The 23,140-nt window shown below is 36.0% G+C and overlaps 1 long non-coding RNA gene across 1 annotated transcript in view; it reads left to right on the forward strand.

Annotated features, from left to right (window-relative positions):
* The window catches only part of LOC112934699 (uncharacterized), a 76,068-nt gene extending 53,718 nt beyond the window's left edge, over window positions 1-22,350 (forward strand). The window contains exon 4 of the long non-coding RNA XR_011994973.1: window positions 17,408-22,350. This is a non-coding gene — a long non-coding RNA (uncharacterized lncRNA). The remainder of the gene's footprint in view (window positions 1-17,407) is intronic.
* Window positions 22,351-23,140: the final 790 nt, after the last annotated feature.

Below are 23,140 nucleotides of genomic sequence, written 5' to 3' on the forward strand. Positions count from 1 at the left end.
ACCTTAGTTTCAGGAGTAGAGTTTAGTGATTCATCACTAACAGAAAATAACCAGTGCTTATCACAGTGCCCTCCTCAATACCCATCACCCACGTAACCCATCCTTCAGCCCACCTTCCCTCCAGCAATGTTCAGTGTATTCTCTATGGATAAGAGTTTGTTTTATGGTTTGCTTCTCTCCCCCACCCCGTTCATCTTTTTGTTTGTTTCTTTCCACATTTGAGTGAAATCATATGGTATTTGTATTTCCATAATTGATTTATTTTGCTTAGCATTATACTCTCTAGCTCCAACCATGTTGTTGCAAATGGCAATATTTCATTCTTTTTTATGGCTGAGTAATATTCCACTATACACACACACACATGCACACACACATACGTATATATATCATAACTTCTTTATCCACGTATCAGTCAATGTACATTTGGACTCTTTCCATAATTTGGCTATTGATAATGCTATCATAAATATCAGGGTGCATGTGTCCTTTCGAATCAGTATTTTTGTATCCTTTGGGTAAATACCTAGTAGTGCTCAACTCTTTTGAAAGAGTGATAAAGTCATTCCTCCTTAGGCAAATATATACATTAAATTTTTCTGAAGGCTCATCATAGGTAGTCTCTCTAACTCCACTTCTTAAGAAACAGAGTCTCCGACTACATCTAGAGTTAAAAATAATTAAGAGTATTTCCACTTGTGCAAGAAGCCATTTAAAACATACAGATAGCATGAAAGGCACATGCACACTATTTCTAGAAATTGACTTTTTTCTTAACATTTCTAACATTAATATTAATTAGCAGAGAATTAAACATAATCTCTGAGTGTTTATTAACTTTGGGAAATACGAACTAATTAAGAGTAACTAATGTTACTCTAATTAATTAAAACTTACGGTCCCTTCTCAATGTGTTTTGTTTCAAAATGTAACAGAATCTACTGTTCATTGTATTAGGTATGGACTAATGAGATTTGTGGTATTTAATCTATTCTTGATTTCATCTCCCTGTCAACCTCTTTGCCTTACTCCTGCTAAATTTGGTTGTATATTGAATCTAATAGTCTCTGCACTTTCTCCCCATTCATTACTAACCCCAATCTGGCTTCAATGCACCTGTTCCTATTATAAGTGAATCTCAAAGTGAAAGATAATCATATTCAATTTCCACTCTTCCTGAGAGTGAAAATCTTTCAGTCAAGTGGAGAGAACTTCATTGTGGAATTTTTGGTATCCTTTAAATGGGGCTTAGTGTCACTAGACTTGCCCAGATGTGCCTGAGAAAGAGTGTCAAAAGGAAAAGATCAAAATAAAGGCACTAATGAAGCCAAGAATAGTTGTCTATTGTTCTTGACTCAGATCATTTTTTAAAAATGAAATGCTTGACTGACAAAGATTCAAATGCTTGCCTTTCTTGACAAAGGCTAACTCAATGTGTTGACATAATTGTGCAAAAGTGCCTCACTAAAGTGCCAAATAAAACAAGACATAAGCTCCAATAGATGTTGCATTGACAAATACAATTAAATATTTCTTAAGATTTTGCAGATAATAAAAATTATTCCTAAGAGATTTAGAAATTCAAACACCCAAGAGAAATCTTGCCCTTACTTCTTTTGATATTTTCCAGTTTTAACTGTCTTTGGACATCATCTATTGTGGTATTATCAATGTTTTTATTATTTACTCAATTCTTATTGACATCTTTATTCCTGCAACACCCTGTTTTCCTTATACCCTGAGGCCTGCAGGAATGGAAGGAAGCCTCACATTCAGACTTTGTTAAAGGGAAAGGTCATTTAAATAAAACTTTCAATAGCCCAAGTTCCTGACTTGTAGGTTGGGGGTTATTCTGCCAACTTTCTCCGAGTATATAAAGTAACTTCAGAGCATAGAGACTATTGTCGTTACATTAAAATAGATGACTCATGCTGTGTGTATTTCCAGGATGAAGAGTTAGTTCCTCCTGCATTTCTTTCCATGTGGCCAGAGCAGAGGGTCCTCCTCCCAATCCTCCCAGACTTCAAAGGAAATATTATATTCCTGTTTCCTTCTAGTGTTGATATAGGGATGGAATTAGAGAGTTTAGGCAGACACATCTCTCCTTTCTAGAAATATCTACATGTAAGTAGTATATACAGAAATTTATCTAGATGTCTATGCATAGAAACATATGGAGAAATTTATCTCGAAATATATATATTTTGAAAAAATACAGCAGTGATCCAGTTTAGTTTACACTGTAGAGGAAAGAATGCTGAACTCTGAGTTAGAAAATCTGCATAGTTACTAGTCATGGGCCCTTAAGCAACACATGAAACATCTCTAGATCCAGATTAGTTTACTCAATGGTACACAAATGATAACTCTGCCCTATTTCCTAGGCTATTGTGAGTGTGAAATAAAGTCATGTATGTGAAAGTGACTTAAAACCTGTGAAGCTCTATGCAACTACAGAGGGCTGTTATTGCATGACACCTTCTACTTACCTGTAGTGGTCACCAACTTAGCTTGTGTGCCTATGGACCTCATCTGTAAAATTTATATTGGAAGCCAAAGGAAAATGGTTTGATCTATACAAATATTGGTTTTACCTATGACATTTACATCTTAAGGGGCAAAAAGTGCATTTGTGTGAATAATTGTGCACAAAGAATGTTAATAAATGAAGTAGAAGGAAAGGTTAGCATTGTGCCCTAGTCAAGGGAGTAATTATACATTTCAGGGTGAAAAGTGCAAGTTGCAGGAGCTGCCTGTTTGCTGGTGCCAAGACAGCTGTGTGTTTAATCTCAGTAGCCCAGCCAACTGGTATCAGCTCTGTTATCGCTCATCACCTGCTCCTACCTCTGCTGTTGTGTGAGAACCAGTGAGACTCATGGCTTGTACTACAGCAAACTTTAGTTTGGATTTTTTTCCTGTCAACATATTGAATTGGCAATCTGAAATGACCTCAATTAAACTGAACACTCGGGTAGAGTAACTTATCTGAACTGATTTGCTTTCACCTCCTAAACATGAGGATTAGTATCTATTTTCATGCCTGTGTTAGCACATGCCATCCTCGATGCACTAGTAGACGCACAGAGGCTCTATCCTCTCAAATAACCAGTGTTCTTTCAGTGTGTTCGGCTTTGGTCTGAGATTCAACTTAGTTTTCTTTCTTTCCTTTCTTTGGCCAAAGACACTCAGGTATGTTTTTTGGCACATCTACGTTTCTATAATTAGTTTGTGCAAGTGTGCATAACCCGCAGGCTACACTCTTACCCCTGATGTTTTGCAGATGCACCCAAACACCTACAAAAGTGAGTTACATGCTCTTCCTCAAAGCCCAGTTCAGAATGGCGAGGTGCCACCGTGACTCTTAGTTTCTCCTATGCAAGCATGGGTGCTGGTTGGCTCTACGGTTACGTGCTGGCATGAGTTTGCTAAACCACTGCCCTTATGGAGGTTGTATTTTCTCAACCATGACTTCTGAGTCTTATAATACGTGTACGTTTAGGGCTTGGAGTAGAGAAAAATTGTAGCTGTTTTTATAGATTTGAACTACTTCCTCCCAAATCCAGCTGCATGTTAATATTATTGTCACCATGGATCCTAGCTGGTGGCACTCTTTTTTTCTAAATATTTTGATATCTTTTTTTTTGAAAGGAGATAGTTAAACATTTCTGCAATAGCTAAGTGTGCACAGACCACAGGAATACATTTGTGACATTTTCCTGCCAAACAAGTACCAAGATGTGGAATATTAAAAGTTTGATTCAGATTAAATGAAGTCACTTTAAAATTAGCAGAACAGCAAGAAGTAATAAAATTATGGTAGCATTTTGGCACATGTTCTGGCATTCATATATTCACAAGTCCACCTTTCACTTGCTGAAATAGCAAATGGTTACTATATCTGTGATATATTAATCATGTTTCTGTTTCCTAGATCACAAATTCAGGTTCAATTAAGCTTGGTTAAGTCTAACCTCTCTCAGATAAATAATTGATATTTTCAAAAATTCCCAGGTCAGATATTCTGCATAACTTTAAAAAATGAATCTCTCTCTATTTCATCTGTGACTAAAATGCAGTGGAGATTTTCAGAAAGGTTACATTTCACCTTAATGTTCATAGGTAGAATTCCTGGAATGCTGCTACATACCTTAAGAAGCATTTTTCACAAACATCTTTAACATGTATATGTTTATAAGCATTAAGCTTAGTAGCAGCATTAGATATTAAGAGAAAAAATATTCATAGCTGTTGACAAAGCTACCTTTATACAGTATTTGCATTCTTGAAGATTTGCATGTCCGTATTTCTAGAAATGTGATATTTTACATTGACTTAATAGCAATTGCAGAAATATGTTTTTATAGACTTATCTTTCAAATGCCATGCAAATAATTTTTCAGAGTATGATAAATCTCTTTTCTTCTTTGTGCATTTTCCTTGCCAAAGTCTTCAGTTAATATGAATTGCTTTTATTGTGAGAAAACATATTTATTTAAAAATTTTATAAATTTCAAACAATATCCAACACAAGATTAGCTAAACTGTGTGTTATCTTCACACAGTGAATTAATGTCTATTCACTAAAACTCATATTATAAAAGAATACTTGTGATACGAGAAAATAAGTAATATATCACATAAATAGCCTATTATAAAATAGTAAATATTAATTTTTGGTAAGAAAACTGTAAGTGTATTCATGGATAGAGAAAAATACAGTATGGCATATTAACTGTGGTTGTCTCTCAGTGGTAAGAATGTAGATGCTTTTGTTCTTTTTAAAACTTTTCTACATTTTTCAAATTACTCTGAGAATTTTATACTACTTCATAAGCAGGAAATACATATATATAAAAATAATAGTGTATATAATGCGTATATTCATCTTTTAAAATTTATCTTTTAAAATTCATCTCTTAAAATTTTAAAAAAATAATAGTGTATATAGTGCTTATATTCATCTTTTAAAATTTAGCAGGCATGATAAGGAGAATACAGGAAATCTGGACTGAGAGACCAGAACAACAAAATTCACAGAAGTGTAATAGGACACTACATTTGGTGAATGGCAAGTAGACCTACAGAGCTGAAAAGGTAGACGGGGTTAGATTATTCAAAAGCTCAGAAATTTAGATTCTATAAAAGATGACCATACATACTGGTTTACCTGAGAGGGTCCACTTTAGTCCTATTGTAGCAGCATAATTATTAATAGCATCCTCCATTATTAGCAAAATTATCTAGTTTAGATGATATATCATGTGGTCAACTTATATAAATACTAGGAAACCACTGAAACTTGTTACTAGGAACTTAACCAGATTTACATTTTGGAAGGAGGTCCTTGGATGCATTGTGCAAAAATGAATTTTGGTGGGGAGAGGATGTGCAGGAATATGGGCAGGGAGATCAACTGGGAGACTATTGTAAAGTTTATGAGAATGATGTCAGTAGCAATAGGGTTATTGTAGACGAGACAGAAAGGAAATTTATATAGAAGAGCAGGTTTAAACATTCATATAAGAGGCATTGAGATATTTTAATGTAGAAATGGTTGTATCTTGATACCATTTGTGAAAAGTTCTTAATTTAAATTTGAATTTGAATAGCTTCATATATCAGGGCTTCTGTACTGGACAGAGAAGCTCTAGATTTTTGTCTGTGAGCTGTGAGAGAGACATCTGGCCTGTAGATGTAGCTTTGTGAGGGATCAGTTAGGTGCTGGCTGAGTAAATGCATTTGGTCAGCAGAGCTTGTATATTGAGGAGAGGGGAGGGTACCATATTTAAGAGATTAGCAGAGGAAGAGGAGTCTGCAAAGAAGGGTAAAGATTAGTCAGACGGTTGGGGAAGTCCCAGGAGAGGAAGTTGGTTTTGTAGTCAAAGAAATTGAGAGTGTCAAGAGGGGAGCGAATAATAGTAATCAAAAGCCTTATACTGGGGATCCCTGGGTGGCTCAGCGGTTTAGTGCCTGCCTTCGGCCCAGGGCATGATCCTGGAGTCCCGGGATGGAGTCCCACATCAGGCTACCTGCATGAGCCTGCTTCTCCATCTGCCTGTGTCTCTGCCTCTCTGTCTCTGTCTCTGTGTCTCTCATGAATAAATAAATTAAAAAAAATTTTTAAAGCCTTATGCTGTAAGACATCCAAATAAAATGGACACATTTTGGAAGGATTGAGGCTAGAAGATTATAGAGGTAGAGAGCCATTTAGAGTAGAAGAGTCTAGGTCTCAAAAGAGTTGAACTGCTATTGAAACTCCGCTCTCAAAGGGAGTGATAAGGGAGAGAGTTCAGAAATAAAAGCAATGGAATTTGATGACTGATTCAGTGTTCTAGGAGTTGTGAGGGTGGGATTCAGTGTTGACCAACAGAAATCAGTGTTTGTGAAAGGCAACAGTGAGAATGAAGGATGAAATACAAAACCTCACTATGCCCCAATTCTTAAGGAATTATAGTATAGATTTCTTGATGTAGCTACTTTCATAAGCAATGATGGCTGTGCCAACCAGGAAGGAAACCTGTTTCATAAGTGCAAGGAACTGCTTTTTTCCCCCTTCTTTGATGATATCAGACAAGAACCTGGAGCTTTGTTTACCGTTTCAGCAGGGCAATGGCAGCAAAGGCCCACAGATGAAAGAAAGGTGGAATCCAAGAAAGGAAGACAGAATCAAAACATCCTTTCAATAAAAAGAATGATCACTGAAGAAAAGCTCAAAATTTTAGGAACATTAGGATGGGAAACATGCAAATAGTTGTATTCATCTGTAAGCTGCTTTTGGGAAGGCAACATGGTATAGTGGAATAAACAATTGAACTGGTAGACAATACAGTAGATTTAGGTTCTAATATTGGTTCCATTGTTAATTAACTATGATCTTGACACAAATGCGATTTAACTCTTCTGGGTATCAGCTACTCGTACATAAGTAGATTAGTGTTAAAGTTTATGTTTTTTAACTTTAAAGTTCTATTAGTATAAAGGCCAACATAAAATTACATCTAGTGTGCTATGATAAATCTGGATCCATGAAACTATGCTAAATTTTGCTGACTTGTGTCACAAAATTTCACTCACTGATATTTAATGGCTGCGTTGGCCATAGAAAACTAATGCTAAAACAGATAATACAGGAATAAGCCAAGTTTTGCAAAGTTAAAAAATCATAAAATAAAGTTATTTTCCAAGTTACAAAGAAAAACGAAAGAAAACAAAACAAATAATGAGGTTGTGTCTAACCTGAGAACCTGTAGGACAAGTTTCAGTTCAAAGAAACTGTTGAAGGCCTCTTAATGGTGCCTGGAGGGGTAGACAGTGTGGTGGGTTAGAGAATAGAATACTTTTAATCTTTGGTTTCAATACTTACTCAATTCAAAAAAAGAAAGAAGGAATGAAAGAAGGAGGAAAGGGGAAGGAAGAAGGGAAGGAGGAAAGTAAGAAAAAAAAGAAAGAAAAAGAGAGAAAAGGAGGGAGGATGGGGGAAAAAAAGGGAAAATGCTATCTGTTGTTTATTGTTGTAAGAAAAGTTTAGTGTGGTAGAGCATAACTATAGTTTCAATCCTTAATCTTCCAGTAAGTGTGTTGCCTTGGGCAAGTAATTACCCATTTCTGGGTCTCCATTTCTTCATCAGTAAAATGAGAGGTTTGGGCCAGATCATTTTGAAAGTTCCTTCTTACTCTATGGTGTTACAACATTGACAATGTAACTCGCATGGCCCAGGATTGTGGGTTGTGTTGCTCAGAAAGGAGTAAAGCATAATGTTGGGGAAAAGTTATCTATTCATTATTTCACTTTAATGCATATATTGAGTTTTAGGAAATCGTTTTCAACAGACCAAAGTAAGAAAATAAAAAGCAGTCTTACCAATTAATGAGCCCTACTATTCCAGCTGTGATAGAGGGGGTGCCTGGAATCACTAAATCTGCCCTTCAGTGGAGTCCGGAGGATTCACCTCTTCTGTTCTCTCTGCCACCCTTCTTCCAATGTTAGTCCTAGGAAGATGTGCTTGTCTCTCCTGCAGAAGAAAAAGGCAAGCTTCTGTCCTAGAGAAGGAATGTGGAGGAGAGCTAAAAAATATCCTTAGATACTGGAACTGTGGAAATTCATGTATTTTATGCAACTAATAAGTATTTAGCAAAGATGTTTTATAAATTGTTAGCTTTTCTGCACTCATGTACTTTGATCACTCCTTTGAATTGCTGAAGTTACTCTGCAAAAACATGAGAAATATCTTTGTTGAAGAGATGACTTGCCCTGTTTTTCATGTGCCAAGCTCCCTCCTTGTACAAAAACAAAAGAAGATTTTCTTTGAAGATACTGCAAGTTTCCAAGAGGCAGAATTGTCCCCCACATTCTCCCCGAAAGTAAGGGTCTTCTTTTAAAAATAATTTTTTTTGGAGCAGGGTTGGGCAATACTTTCATTGTCAGATTCTTTACACTTAATGGAAGTGCTAGCTGAGATTCTGGAATTAGGCGGGTCCTACATGTTTAAGATTTCCAGAAAGCACTTAAGTTTGGACTGTCCTTAAAGCCGGGTGAGGGTAAAAGAGTTCACTCTGTTTAGATTCCCAGGGTGCACCGGACTTCCCTGCTTCATGTAAACAGCTAAAATGACAGTGTGATGACTTCTCTCAGGATTGCTGTATTTTTTTCTTTTATTATAGAGATTGGTAAAACACTTTACGTGATACAAAGGGACAGAAGAAAGCAGTGCTTTTTTAAAAATTATAAACTTTGTGGGACTTTAAATACCAGGTTTTGGGAAAAAAGGGTTGTTATTTTGGTTATAATATTCTTGATCTTAGGGAGTTAGACCTGGCTCACTTTCAACTGTTTTTTATCCTTTTTGCATCAACTTGTGAGGCTATGGTATAGAACTCCGCGCCCTCCTCCTTTTTTTTCACATGGAAACATTTTAAAATCTTAACTACCAGGCACCATAGCTCTTCAGTATGGGCATTTGTTAGAAATCAGAGAAATGATGCATTATCCATATTTCTAATTACTAATATTTACTACTTTACTATTTTCTCAAATGTCATTCAAAAGCAAATGACCTTAGTCCTTATTCTCTAATATCGGGCTTGGCTAACCAATTCTTTGCTCTTGAAATTCTCCTTCTTTGATATGTCCACCACCACCACTCTGGTTCTTCTCCTTACTTTTCACCTTTCCTAATTAATTTTTGTTGTAAGTTTCCTTCCACTTTACTTCTTCTTCAAACCTGGCACTTTTCTCTCTCCAAACTTTTCTGGAATATGAGCTCTTTCTTATGGCTTCATCTAGTATTTCTATTTTTTAACTCAAAATCTAAATCTCTTGCTTTGATTTGGTATCAGAGTTGCACTCTTGAGTCCCCTGCTACTTATATGTTTGTAACTTGTGTAATTAGTGCTAGGTGAGGTAAAAGTTAATTGTGTTTCCTGTGAGTAAACTGCATTGAAAAATTATTAGTACCTTTATCTGTGGAAGCAGACATTCACTATGTACAGATCTTTGCTTTCTTAAGTTACACAAATATAGGACTTTCTGTTTAAGAAGATAAAAGTATTCTCTTGCATAAATTTGGATACTACAGATAAAAGTTCATGACAATACATTTGACAATTCAGAATAAATATGCACCTTTAAAACTATAACTTATTGGGGCACCTGGGTGGCTCAGTTAATTGTCTCCCTTCAGCTCAGGTCATGATCCCAGGGTTGTAGGATTGAGCCCCATGTCCAGTTCCCCACTCAGTGGGGAGTCTGCTCCTCCTTCTGCCCTCCCCCTTCTTGTGCTTTCACTCTCAAATAAATAAAATCTTAAAAAAGCAAAAAAAAAAAAGATAACTTATTAAAACTGATGCAAATGCTCCAGATATTAAAAAAAAGAAGTATTGACAATGACAAATTACCAGGTGATTACAAAAAGAGGATCAAGAGGTCAATGTCACTTACAAACATAAAAACAAAAATCTCAAACATAATATTAGCAAAGAGAATCTCACAGTATGTTAAAGGGATGGTATTTCACTAGTGTTGCTGATGTGGCCTATGGGAGGGTCAATGTTACCTTCCAGTATACTCATTTCTTGTCTGAAGGCTTTCTCTGGAACATATGCATGGAGGTCACAGATACCAGAGAATTAACACTTTCCAGAAACAGTGATTGATTGGCGGAAGGGGTTGGGTTATAAATATTCCAATTCCCTTATGTCTCAGGTGGGATAGCTTTGAGACATGTGCCTATACCATTTCCCAAGGTTTCTTGGTAGCCTTAAGCTCCAGTCACTGACCATGGCCACTGGCTTGATAATTCATCCTTTCTTGTCTTCCTTTTCTCCCTTGTCTCACTTCTCCACTCCCTTATCAGAGTTTTCTCCTCAATAAACTACTTGCAATGAAATATTTTTCTCTGGGCTATGTATGTGTGTGGCAGGGGGGTGGGGGAAGAGGGAGGACCCAAGCTAAGAAAATAACCAAGTTGGAAGCTGGATTATTCCAGAAATGGAAAATGCTTTTAGCTTTCAAAAATCAGTCAATTTCATCCATCACATTTACTGAATAAAGGAGGAAAAAAATACCATAGGATTATCTCAATAGATGCAGCAAAAGTATTGTTTTAAAAGTAAATACTTATGGTAAAAATTCCTACCATAAAAGGGAATTCCTCAGTCTGAAAAATAGTAGGTATAGAAAAAGGAATTGCTCAATATGAAAATTCTGTATATGTACAGAAAAATCCTACAGGAAACATAATAGTCAGTTATGAAATATTTAAATTTATGTCTTTAAGATAGGAAACAAAATATTTGCTATCACTGCTTCTATTCAACATTGCACCAGAGGTCCTAGACAGAGAAACAAGGCAAGAAAAAATCATACACTTTGTAAAAAAAGAAACAAACTGCCATCATTCATAGACAAAATAATCATTGGTATAGAAAATTCAAAAGAAGGTACCTACAAATTATTGGAATTAATACGTGAATTTAGTGAAGTAACTGGACATAATAGGGTTGATATAAAAATAAATTTTATTTCTATATACTATCAAATAATAATTAGAAAATAAAATTCAGGGGTGCCTGGCTTGCACAGTCAGTAGAGCATGTGGCTCTTGATCTCTGGGTCATGAGTTCAAGCCACATGTTGGGGATAGAGATTGCTTAAATAAAGTTTTTTAAAAAGAAAAGACAGACACTTGGGTGGCTTAGTCTGGTAAGCCTTTAGCTCAGGTCATGATCCCAGGGTCCTGGAATTGAGCCTTGCAATCCCCTGGGGTGGGGAGTCTGCTTCTCCCTCTCTCTCTGCCCCTCCTCCCACTCATGTGCATGCTTTTTCTGTCAAAGAAATACATAAAATCATTTAAAAAATTAAAACAACAACAACAACAAAATGGATAATAGCATCAAACACAACAAATACCCAAGAATAAATCTAACCAAAGATGAAAATAAGTCTCCATATGACACAATAAAACATCATTAAGATGAGCTAAAGAACTAAATAAATGGAGAGATTTGGTAAATTTTCATTAATTGGAAGGCTCAGTATTATAAAGATGTCATTTCTTTCCAAGTTTGTCTGTATCAGATATTATGCAAGTACAATGTACTTCCAATCAAAAAGTTAATTTTTTTGTTTATTTGCCCTAGAAACTCTGACAAGGTGATTTTCTATTTATGTGGAAGTGTAAGGGGCCAAGAATAGCCAGGATAATCTTAAAAGAACTATGGAGGACTTACATGAGGTTTCAAGACTCACTATAAAGCCACAGTAATTAAAATAGTGAGATATTGATGCTAGGATACATACAAGGTGAAGAATAGATTTAAGAGTACAAAACTTACCACAAATATATGATAATTTATATTAAAGGTGCTCCTGGGTAAGCAGGAAAGGCAGAAATGGAAAGAAAAGCCTTTTTAGCATATGGTACAAGATGTATTGGTTATCCAAATGGAAAAAAGGTAAACATTTATTTTTACTTACTATTGATACAAGAAAAGGAAGAGTGAATAGTTCTAGTCAAGAAATAGAATCTCTAATTTAAGACCTTCCTGTAAAGAAATATCCAGGCCAACTGAATGCTCCAGATATTTAAGGAAGAAATATTACCAATAGCCAATTATTAGGCCATTGCAAAATATCAACAGGCTACTCTCACTATGAACATAAAGGCAAAAGTCCTAAAAACAATATTAGCCATGAAAATGCCACAATATGTTAACCATAGAAAGCACACCATATAAAAAATAAATTCCAAATAACTGTAGACCTGAATGAGAAAGGTAACCCAATAAAGCTTCTAGAAAATAACATGGAGCGTATTTTAATGACTAAGATATTCTTAAATAGGCAAAGATTCCCCCTTCAGCTTTATTGAGATATAATTGGCATATAATATTGTATAAGTTTAGGGTATTGATTTGATATACTCCTATATTGCTACATGATTACCAGTGTGGTGTTAGCTAACACCTCTATCACTTCACATGCTTATCATTTCTTTTTTTTTTTTGTGGTAAGACTATTAGAAGATTCACTCTTAGTGACTTTCAATTATATAATACAGTATTATTAACTATAACCACCATGCTGTACATTCCACTGGGATGAACTTATTCATCTCAAAACTGCAATTTTGTACCCTTTGGCCAACATCTTCCCATTTTCACCTCTACACCCCAGCCTCTGGTAATCACCATTCTACTCTCTATTTCTATAAATTTTTATTTATAAATTTTCTATGTTGACATTTTAACAAAGATTTCTTAAATAGGATGTAAAAATTCCTAAACATAAAAGAAAAGCTTGATAAATCAAATTATATTCAAATTAAGATTTTTATTCACTGAAAGATATCCTTAAGAGAGTGAAGAATTGTTGTTAAACTATGGACTTTTACATAAAAATCATAAAGAATGCTATAGAAAACATTCATGACCTCATGACCCAGCTTAAGAATAAGCTTTTATATGATATACATTACACATATAGTTGCTATTTTTATTTCTCCTGATCACCAAACCTCAATGTAATTACTTTCCCTCTCTTCCCATCCCCTGGGGTTAGCCACTTTCTGGAATGTTGTGTTTCTCCTTTCCCTGAAGGTCTTTATAGTTCTATATGAGATGTACCCCCAAATAATATATATTATTTTATTAGTCAGGGTCCCAGCAGAAAAAAATGATAGTACATTCCATTGGGTAAATGAAAGAAAGTTTGTAAAGAGTCTTTTTGCAAAGGTGTGATAGACTTCAGGAAACTGAAGTAGTATCTTGAAACTAGTGGCTTTGGAGTTCCACTCCTATCTCTGAATTTCAAGAGCTAAGGAAAACTATCAAAGGAAGGATGTGGGGAGAATAAGGCTGCCTGAACAGAACCCAGCCCTTTGGTCAAAGTAGGCTTCAGTCCATGAAACCTTGCATAGAGGGAGCCAAGAGGATGGACTTCTCTGATCTCACACTCCTGCCTCATGATGCTCCTCAGTGAACCCAACTGAAATCCAGAAAGTATGTGTGTTGTGTGTGTGTGTGTGTGGGGGGCAATGATGCAGAGGACAAAAGTCAGGGCACAAAGAAGTGTAGAGAAAGGAGAAGAGTGCAGCCAGGCGCAGGGGAATGTACCTCCCTGTCAAATATGCATTAGCACCTTCAGCATATTACACTATTATAGTAAATTTATTGTGTTCTCTGTGTATGCTTTTGCCACTTGCTTTCCTCTCTAGCTTTCTAAAACTTGATCTGAACTTAGTGTGTGTGTATATATATATATATATAGGCATAAGTTATATACATTATATATATAATGTTATTTCTAGACAGATATTGATTCAAGAAGCAAGCATATTGTGCTTTCACCAGTTTGGTCTTTGTTAAGGTTTGTAGTTGCAAACAACAAAATCCACCTATACTATTTCAAGCAGAATAAGAAATTTACAAAAGGAGAAATTTTACATCATGGAGTCTCTGCAATGGCCGGAGAGTCAAACTTGATGGCCTTGTATTCCTAAACAATCTTCAAACTGCAATGCTGTATCACTCCACTGGGGCAACTTGCTGTGGGCTCTGAATGTTGCAGGGGACACTAGGTAGTAGGACTATTGCTACCACAGCATCTGAAGGCTGGCTGTCTTTACCCCTTTGCCAGCAACGATTTAACACTGTATTTTTTCATTCACTCCATTTTCTTCCAAACTCCTATCTCATCTGAGGTGCACTGGAGAGGCAGAGGTCATGAGCTCATACTCTAGCTTTGAGGGAAGTTGGGAAAGCAATTTTCTAGGCTCTGCTTTAGGGAGGTGAAGACTTTCTTGTCTTTATCCTTTAGTGCTAATTAGTGGCATTATTCAAAATAACTATTGACTTTGCCTTTTTAATGATATTTGTGATTTTTCTAAAATAGTATGAAATGCCATTTTATTGTTGGCGACGTATCTCATTATTTGGTTTTCTTTCTTCATTAAAATTTTAGGGATCCTTGGGGGAGGATAATAATCTTTAACTTTTCACAGGAACTAGCATATTACTATGAACATAGGAAGTGTAAAAGAAATGCTTGTTTTATGATTGTTCCATGGTTTGAGTGTTGAGGGACTAGAGACCATGGTCAAGTAATTAAAAGAAAACATATTTATGTGCATTCTACTGTCCAGATCATGATACAAGGCAATTCACACAATCCCTATTGCTAGTTATCCAGGAGTATACTTGTCATTTATTAACATGTTTTTGATTTTTCTTTCCCTATCACTCCAACTTTTAGATTGAAAAGAGGGCAAAAGCTGGGAAATAACATAGTATTTATAAAAGTCCAAAGGGAGATGAAACTTGGATAATAAAATAAAATAATCAACAAGACTGTTTTGGGGAGAATTTTTACGAAGAAATAGGAAGTTGGTTATAGGTTGGATTTGTCAAACAACTTTTATAGTAGGATTATGTCAGTAGCCCTTTGGCAGCTTCCTAAAACATGTCTTGGGCATAAATAACCAACTGGCCAATAAATTTCTAAAATGCTTGAGACCATAGGGCACAGAAAGAAGTTAAGTGAATGCTAGACTTGTGTTTGTGTTTACTACTCACTTATTATATGTCTTATCTCCATCTGATGTGGGTGTGCTGATGAATATTGGAGTTTGAAAAACATGGAGGAGAGATGAGGCAATGTGTTAATCCCCATACATGGATGAATCCCTGGTTGAAAGGATGAATCCATGATGAACCTATGTCACAAACCCATACTTGCCCACCTAGAATACAGTTGAGGCACTCAGGAAAAATGCTAATAAAATATATGGAAATCTTGGCAGAATAAATATAGAACCACAGACTTAGTATAAATCTGAGAAGATCAAAATCATGTTCCAGTTTAAAGAGAGAGAACAGTGGTAGCCAATTATTTATTTTGATTAGCAAAGGATATCTAAAAGCCATCATAGTTTTTGTTACCTAGGCAGTATGGAGATCCAGGAGATCCAGGAAGCAGGAGTGAAAAGTGGAATCAATCCGAGGTCCAGTGTTCTCTGACGTTTACTGGCAGATAAGGTGTATGTGTGTGTGTTCTCTGTGTGTATGTGTGTATTCAGACGCTAGCATAGAATAAGGTTTTCTGACCTGTCTTATCAGCACATATTAAGCACTTACTAGGTGTAAAAGAGTTGTCTAAGTGATACTAAAGAAGAGAGGGTGCTCTCTGCTATGTGGTGGGAAGAGCAATGTGCATCACTGTGATAAAAGCTCCATTGTGGAAATGGCTCTGTTTATTGCTGTATTCTTAGCACTCAAAACAGCCTGGTGCTTCAATAAAGAAGCACTAAGTAAATTAATAAATTATTTCTTGAATAGATTCATCAGTTCCTCTGATGTGAGTGATGTTTAACTTTAAGTAGGCAGGTCAGATAGCGAAGACCTAAACTTAGAGAGTGTATGTAATTCTCACGGAAGCATGAGGCTCTGAGACTGGGCAGGTGTGAAGAATGTATGACAATAGGAGACGCACATAGATGCTGTTTGCCAAGCTGGAGGGTGGCAAGCAAAAACAGAGTGAGCAGAAGAAAAACTGTAAAGATCCCACGAAGTAAAACCTCATATGACTCAGTGTAATTCTGGAATTCCAAGTGATAATAGGCAGAGCATCTTTACTTGCACCAGTTAGAAGTATAGCTATATATGAATAATGGTAATGGGTAGAGTAAGATTTTAAATTGTGAAGTCAGAAATAGCTGTGGGCTCTGCAAATAGGGCTACAGCTGCCAACCATAGAATAGCCTTTATGTACAGTGTGGAAAGAACAGTTGGTCAGGCAAAGGTTTTTTCAGCCACACCTGTTCACTCAGATAGCAATTGCCAGCACTGGTATCTCTTTATAAAGATAAATATATATTTTATATATCTATGTCAATGGTTATATACACATCTTACAAAGTTACATTGGCTAATTATGCTCTTTTAAACGAAGAATACAATCTATTATGGCACTGGGTCAAAATTGGTATATCTAACGTCATGTAGAGGGATCTCTTAGTTGAGATGATTCTTTCAGAGTCATTAGTGTTGGTTTCATTTATGAGTACAATACCAGTAGAACCTTGTTATGAATAACTCATTAATTATACCAAGCCAGGTATATCATGGGTCAAATCACTTCTCCTGAAGTATAACAACCACTTATAATAAAGCCTGAAACAATGCAATTGGCCTATTCGCCTTTCATTCACTCACTTCACAAATGCATATCAAGTACCTCCTAAACTGGAGGGATTATGGGCGATAAATTCATAAACTTTGTCCATAATTATCATTAAGGAAACTAGGTTTACCTTGTGAGGTGGGCACTTTAAAAGAATTCTTTCAATGTTCTGTGGCAATATTAATATCTGTTATGAAAAACTTTTCATCCTAGATTTTTTGAGAAATGTCCATAGCATCTTTATCAAAGTGGTTGTTTTAGAACATCTATTGAATTTTAAACAAAAATAAAATAAAAGGTAAGTAGTAAGTGCTATTTGGATAAAAACCTGATTGTGTGTCATTACAATTATGAAGTTTAAAAACATAGCTACAGGGTAAAAACTTGTTAGAGCTGCTTGTCCCTCAACTCAGACTTAATCCATGCTATTAACTATGATTAAAATTCAAGATACTTAATTGTCATGATTTAGAATAAGTCTATGCACCCTACAACATGTTTACGTGGAGTATGTTTTTCTGGTTAAAGTCATAGAGGAGGAATTATTTGCCTGTTATGAGATTCTCTTCCTATATCAGAGATTATAATTTACAAATTGTTTAAAAGAAGTTAAATGATTTCTTATTTATCTATGGAAGGTGGTAATGTCAGGTATCCATTGCTACATGACAGATCATGCCAAAACTTTGTGACTGAAAATAATAATCATTTTATTTGCTCCCAATTTTCCAGGTCAGCTGGGAGACTCTTCAATTCTGAGCCAGCTTTGTTCATCTCTACAGGCAACAGGCAGCTCATCTGAAGCTGGGTGGGCTGGGAGCATTTCAATTGCCTATCTGTCAGCTGGAAGGTCAGATCGTCTAGAGCCCTTCAGCTGGTCTCTCATTTGCCAGTTAACCTGGGTGTCTTCATATGGTGGTGGAAAGTTTTCCAGATGCAAGAGAGGGCAGTTCCAAGGTACAAGTCCTTTTCAAGTTTCTGCTCACATTCACGTTTGGCTTTTTGACCAAACCAGGTGAAAAACCCCAAGCCCCCAAGCAACTGAAGATTCAAGTAGTAAAGATTCTCCCCTTTGTTGGGAAGAACAAAAAAGTAACATTGTATGGCAGGAATTTTCTTATAGAAATGGAAGGAATTTATAATAATTCATTTGTAATCTACCATTATGTATTCTACAGTAAATTTTACTCTTCTCGGTCAATGAATGTCAATGAGCATAATATTATGTAAATGCTAGTTTATTTGTAGGTTGATTCAGGTTCTTGAATTAAAAAAAAAGTCAATATTAATTCAGGAGCTGTTTTTGGAGAGCAACATTTACTTATAAGTAGAGATTAGGAAACATACTTTATCAAGAAAAAAGCCAAACATTTAAGAATTATTTGAGTACAATAATCAAAGCAAGTTGGTTAGGATAAAGAAAGGCTGGCCTCTGCTTTGACTCTAAGGTGAAGCCTTTTCAGCTCCACTAGTAGGATACTCAGTCTTTTAGTTGGTATAATGTGTATAGGTCTCTATGGTTTTTTCTTTGCTTTTCTCTGTTCCACTCTCAATGGCCTATACTTTCATCCACACACCATCACCTATATTATAATGACTCCCAGTCCATATCTTCAGCTTTGACCTGTCTTTTGAGTGACAGACCTATTTGATTAATTGACTCCTTGATTATCTCTAAAAGGCTTTGCCCATAGGTAGTCCAACCTAGGCATGTCTAAATCTGAACTCATTGCTATCTGCCCAAACTTTTTTCTCCTACTGCAATCTCTAACTTAGTGAGCGGTAATGCCAAAATCTATTTCATGTCCAAACTGGTGACTGTAGAATTAGCTGAGGCTCTTTCCTCCTATTAGTGCCTCCTTTTTGCCCCTTTAATATTTCTGGGTTTTAGCTTCTCCAGTTCCACTGCATCTGTCCCAGTCAGACTCCTCAGCTCATCTCTCTGCTTTCAAGTTTTCCCCAAATGCCTGCAATCCCTTGAATTCCTAGAGCTTTCAAACTAATTTTAATATTTGCCTAAATGAGGTAAATTAAGAATGCAAATTTAATGTAAATAATTATGTTTTCAAAACCCAATTTCTAGAAAAAGTGTTTTAAGATGTGAATTTCATCATGTCATTCCAAAGCTTCCATCAAGAAACTCCTGAAATCTCCAGGATATGATACACTTCTTATCCTGGAAAACAAATCTCTCTAGGATCTGACCTCTGGGTTCCATCAGGGGAAACTGCCAAGATGCTTTATGATATCTCTTGCTTCCTTGTCCAAGCTGATCCCTTGCCTTTATTATCCTTCTTGATCTCTTTCCTTCTCCACATGATTAACTCTTGCTCATTCTTTAAGAAATCTAAGGCTGTCTTCCTTGGGAAGTGCTCATAAGTTAACACCAGACCTAACACTGCTTTCCCTTATATGGTGTACAACTATCATAAATCACACCCATAGTTTTTTAACTGGTAATTTACTTAGGTCTTCTCTATTGTTTTTTTTTTTTAATTTTTATTTATTTATGATAGTCACAGAGAGAGAGAGGCAGAGACACAGGCGGAGGAAGAAGCAGGCTCCATGCACCGGGAGCCTGATGTGGGATTCGATCCCGGGTCTCCAGGATCGCGCCCTGGGCCAAAGGCAGGCGCCAAACCGCTGCGCCACCCAGGGATCCCGGTCTTCTCTATTGTTGATCTGTGTGATCTTAGCAGTTAACACAGTCCCTGACACAGAGCAAGTTCTCAGTACTTGTATTACTGAGATTGAATGAATTGATCGAACGAACGAGTGAATGGATGAAGGATGTTGAGGAGAGTATGATTAGATTGGAGTTGTCCATGTGCCCCGGCTAGATCTCTACCATACATGCATGGTGGGACTATTTATTATTCAGAGGTAATTTATAGGTCTGTGAGACATTTGTCTCAATAAAATTGGGGGGATTCATTTTCTTTATTATTTGTTGCTAACTCTTAGTTTCTGCTGGGATTCTCTCTAAACTCTAATATTCTTATAACCCTGATATCACTGAGTGTTTTCCTAGAGAATTTAAACTAATTTTAATACTTGCCTAAGAGGCAAATTGGGAATGTAAATTTAATGTAAATAATTGGGTTTTTCAAAACCCAATTTAAATCGTTTTGGAATATCTGCTGTTTTAGATTATTCAGATCAATGCTTCTAGCATCTAACCATGGATAATGGAGTTGTAGATGATTAGTAAATTGAACCTGATTTTCTGTATTTATAAGTAAGTTTGGTGGTAACAATAGATTTTCCTGCACTTTCATTTTGGTGTATTCTGCTTTGAAAGAGAGATTATCTTCTATAAATGGAGTTCTTTTGATTTGCATCTTTATAATACATCAGGAGTGGTGTTAAGAAGACATTTCTATCATTGGTGTAAATATCTATCTACTCAGTGAAAAGAAGAGTTTTATCACTAACTTTTTGTCCCACTATCTTTTTTTCCCAGGTACAGTGGGTTCTTAGTCAATATCTTCATTTTTCCCAGCAGTGCATTTCTCGACCATTTACCTGCAACCACTGACTGCTCCATTTTTTTGTTTTGTTTTGTTTTGTTTTGCTTATGCTCTGGCTATTATTTTCCCTTCTATTTTTTGAGAAAAGAAAGCTATCAGATAAAACACTTTTTAACTGCCTGCCATGAAACTTGGTAGGAATTATACCCTTTCTTGTCTTTCCTCTTTCTCTCACAAAGTAGGAGAACTCATTCTCTAAGGCTTGACCTGGCATCTTTGCCTAGAATCCATCTTTCTCCAGACCTCAGTGTTTCCCCATTAATATTTGAACACCCTCAAGACTCTCCCATCTTGTAACTTCACATTCCAGTCCAGGGTTTGCATTAACTCTCTTTTGTTTTAGAGCCAAATATCTTGAAAGGGTTGTATATTTCACTTGTCCCCCTTTCCCTCCTCTTGACTTAATTCCTACTTAGTCTACAACTCATTTTATTCTGAATTCTGATCCATCTCTTCATTTAAACTTGTCAAGTTTATCATTGTCCTTGTCTCTAGCAGCAATAGGTATCTTGAAGTTTTTATTTTATTGTCTTGAACATTCAATACTAACTGTCCCCTATCAACAGAATAAGATTATCCAACAAGTAGACTAAACTTATGCTTGAGGCTCTTGCAGAATCAAAGAAAAATTGAAGAAAATTAGCTTCAGTGAATTTACCTAAATTCTTCCATCAGAAGTTTAGAAAGAAACTATTTTAATTTCAGCATATTTGTTGGTTTCATGCTTCATGAATGGACAGATATATAATATATGATAGTTTTAATATACATATATAAAATCTATACTTAGGTTTTAAATTCCTGTGTCAGAGAGAATACTACAATCTTCTAATGTCTCTAAAAGCTTTAAACTAGCTCCCACTTTCTGGAACTCTCTTCCATTACTTTTGTGCTACTATCAATTCCTGGTTTCTCATGAACATCTCTTACTGCTATTACTTCCTCTGCAGGATCTTTAAGTGTTGATGTTCTTTGGGGTTTTGTCCTGACCTGTCTCCTTTTCTCACTCTAACCAAAGTCATTGGATGAGCTCATCTACATCCAAGCTTCAGTTTTTCTCTCTGTGATGATACCTGCCCAAACTATATCTGTGTGTTAGACCTCCTTTCTGAGTTCTTCATTAATATACCAAATACTGGACATTGCCCTTCACATACATATATTGGAGACGATTCAAGTTTACCATGCTCCCAAATGATTTCAATGTGTTTCTCCATTAGTTTCTCCTTTCTCCTCAGTGTTCATCACTTCGATGAATGATACTACAGTCCAAACCAGAAACCTGAGATTTTTACATAAGTCCTCCCAGTCCTTTGTCATTATAACCAATAAATCACCAAGTCCTAGGATTCTGCTCCCTGTTATGCCTTGATTATGCTTACTTCTTTCCCCAGCCACTAACACAATATTATAGGCCACCATCATTTCTTTTTTTAATTACTATGCTAATCTTCTATTGGATACTGTCCAGTCTATTCTCCAATTTAGAACCCAAGTGATTTAAAAATAATAAACAATGTCATCTTGTTTCTCTCTGTATAAAGTCAGTACTTTTAAGATAACTTAAAAATCTTTCATGGGTACATCCAGACAATGGAACACCATTCAGCACTCAAAAGAAATATGCTATTAAGCCATGAAAAGATATGGAAGAAACTTACCTTTTTAGCATAATACTAAGTGAAAATCTGAAAAAGCTATATACTGTATGATTCCAACCGTGTAACATTCTGAAAGAGACAAAATGATGGAGAGGGTAAAAAAAAGATAGGTGGTTTCCAGGGGTGAAGGGAGAGGGAAGAATAAATAGGCAGAGCACAGAGGATTTTTTGGGTAGTGAAAGATTCTGTTTGATACCAAAATGGTGGGTACATGGTGTTATACATGTGTTAAAATCCATAGAATGTAACACCAAGAGTGAACTGTGGACTTGGGGTGATGTGTCAATAATGTGGACTATTTTGGACTATGTGTCAATATATGTTCATCCATTAATAAATCTACGACTTTGGTGCAGGGTGTTGATAGTGGCAGAGGCCGTGCATGTATAAGGACAGGGGTATATGGGGACTCTCTGTACTTGGTGCTCAGTCTTATTGTGAACCTAAAATTGCTTTAAAAAATAAAATATTAAAAAAAAACCCACAACGCTCCATGGTGTGGCTTCTTTATTTCTCTTTAAAAGAATCTCTTCTCTACTCTGCCCTTGCTGTATTTGTTTTCATAGGGAAATTCTTTGTTTCTTTGAGCTAGCCATTGTCTTACTCATCCCTGAGCCTTTGTCCATTTCATCTTACTTTTCCTCTTTGCTTGCTGTCTGCTTGTCCTCCTTGATCATTTATCATACTACATTGTTACTGTGTTTTCACTTTTCTGTCTTCTTTTGCCAGACTTTACATTCTGAGTCCATTTTGTTCACTATAGTATCCCTAGAACTGAGCATACAAAACATTGAATAAATGAATAGGTGGCATAGGGTTTGAAGAATTTACCCCCATTCTTATCTAGAACTACCCTGGTTTTGTTTTCAACTGCTCTGAGCTTTTGGTAAGAAAGCACTCTAAGAAAAATTACCAGCCTAGGTTGCCAGATTTAATAAGAACAACAAAAAGTACAGGACACTCAAATAAATTTGATTTTCAAGCAGACAATGGACAGTATATTACTATAAGTATGTCCCCCGATATGTAATCTTTGTATAATATTTAATTTAATATTTATATAATATTTGGGATCATTTATACTAAAAAATCTATTCATTGTCTGGAATTCAAATTTAACTGAGCTTCTTATATTTTATCTGGCAACATTACTCAGGCCCCAAGATCTGTTTCCTGGCTACTGGAATCATTTGGTTAAACACAGATAACAGAATTGAGTAACTGCCTCCATCTTAAGCTCTCTGTAGTCAATTTCTGTTGAGGACTCCCCTTTC

Source organism: Vulpes vulpes, chromosome 10, assembly GCF_048418805.1.
Source record: "Vulpes vulpes isolate BD-2025 chromosome 10, VulVul3, whole genome shotgun sequence".
Classification (NCBI taxonomy): domain Eukaryota; kingdom Metazoa; phylum Chordata; class Mammalia; order Carnivora; family Canidae; genus Vulpes; species Vulpes vulpes.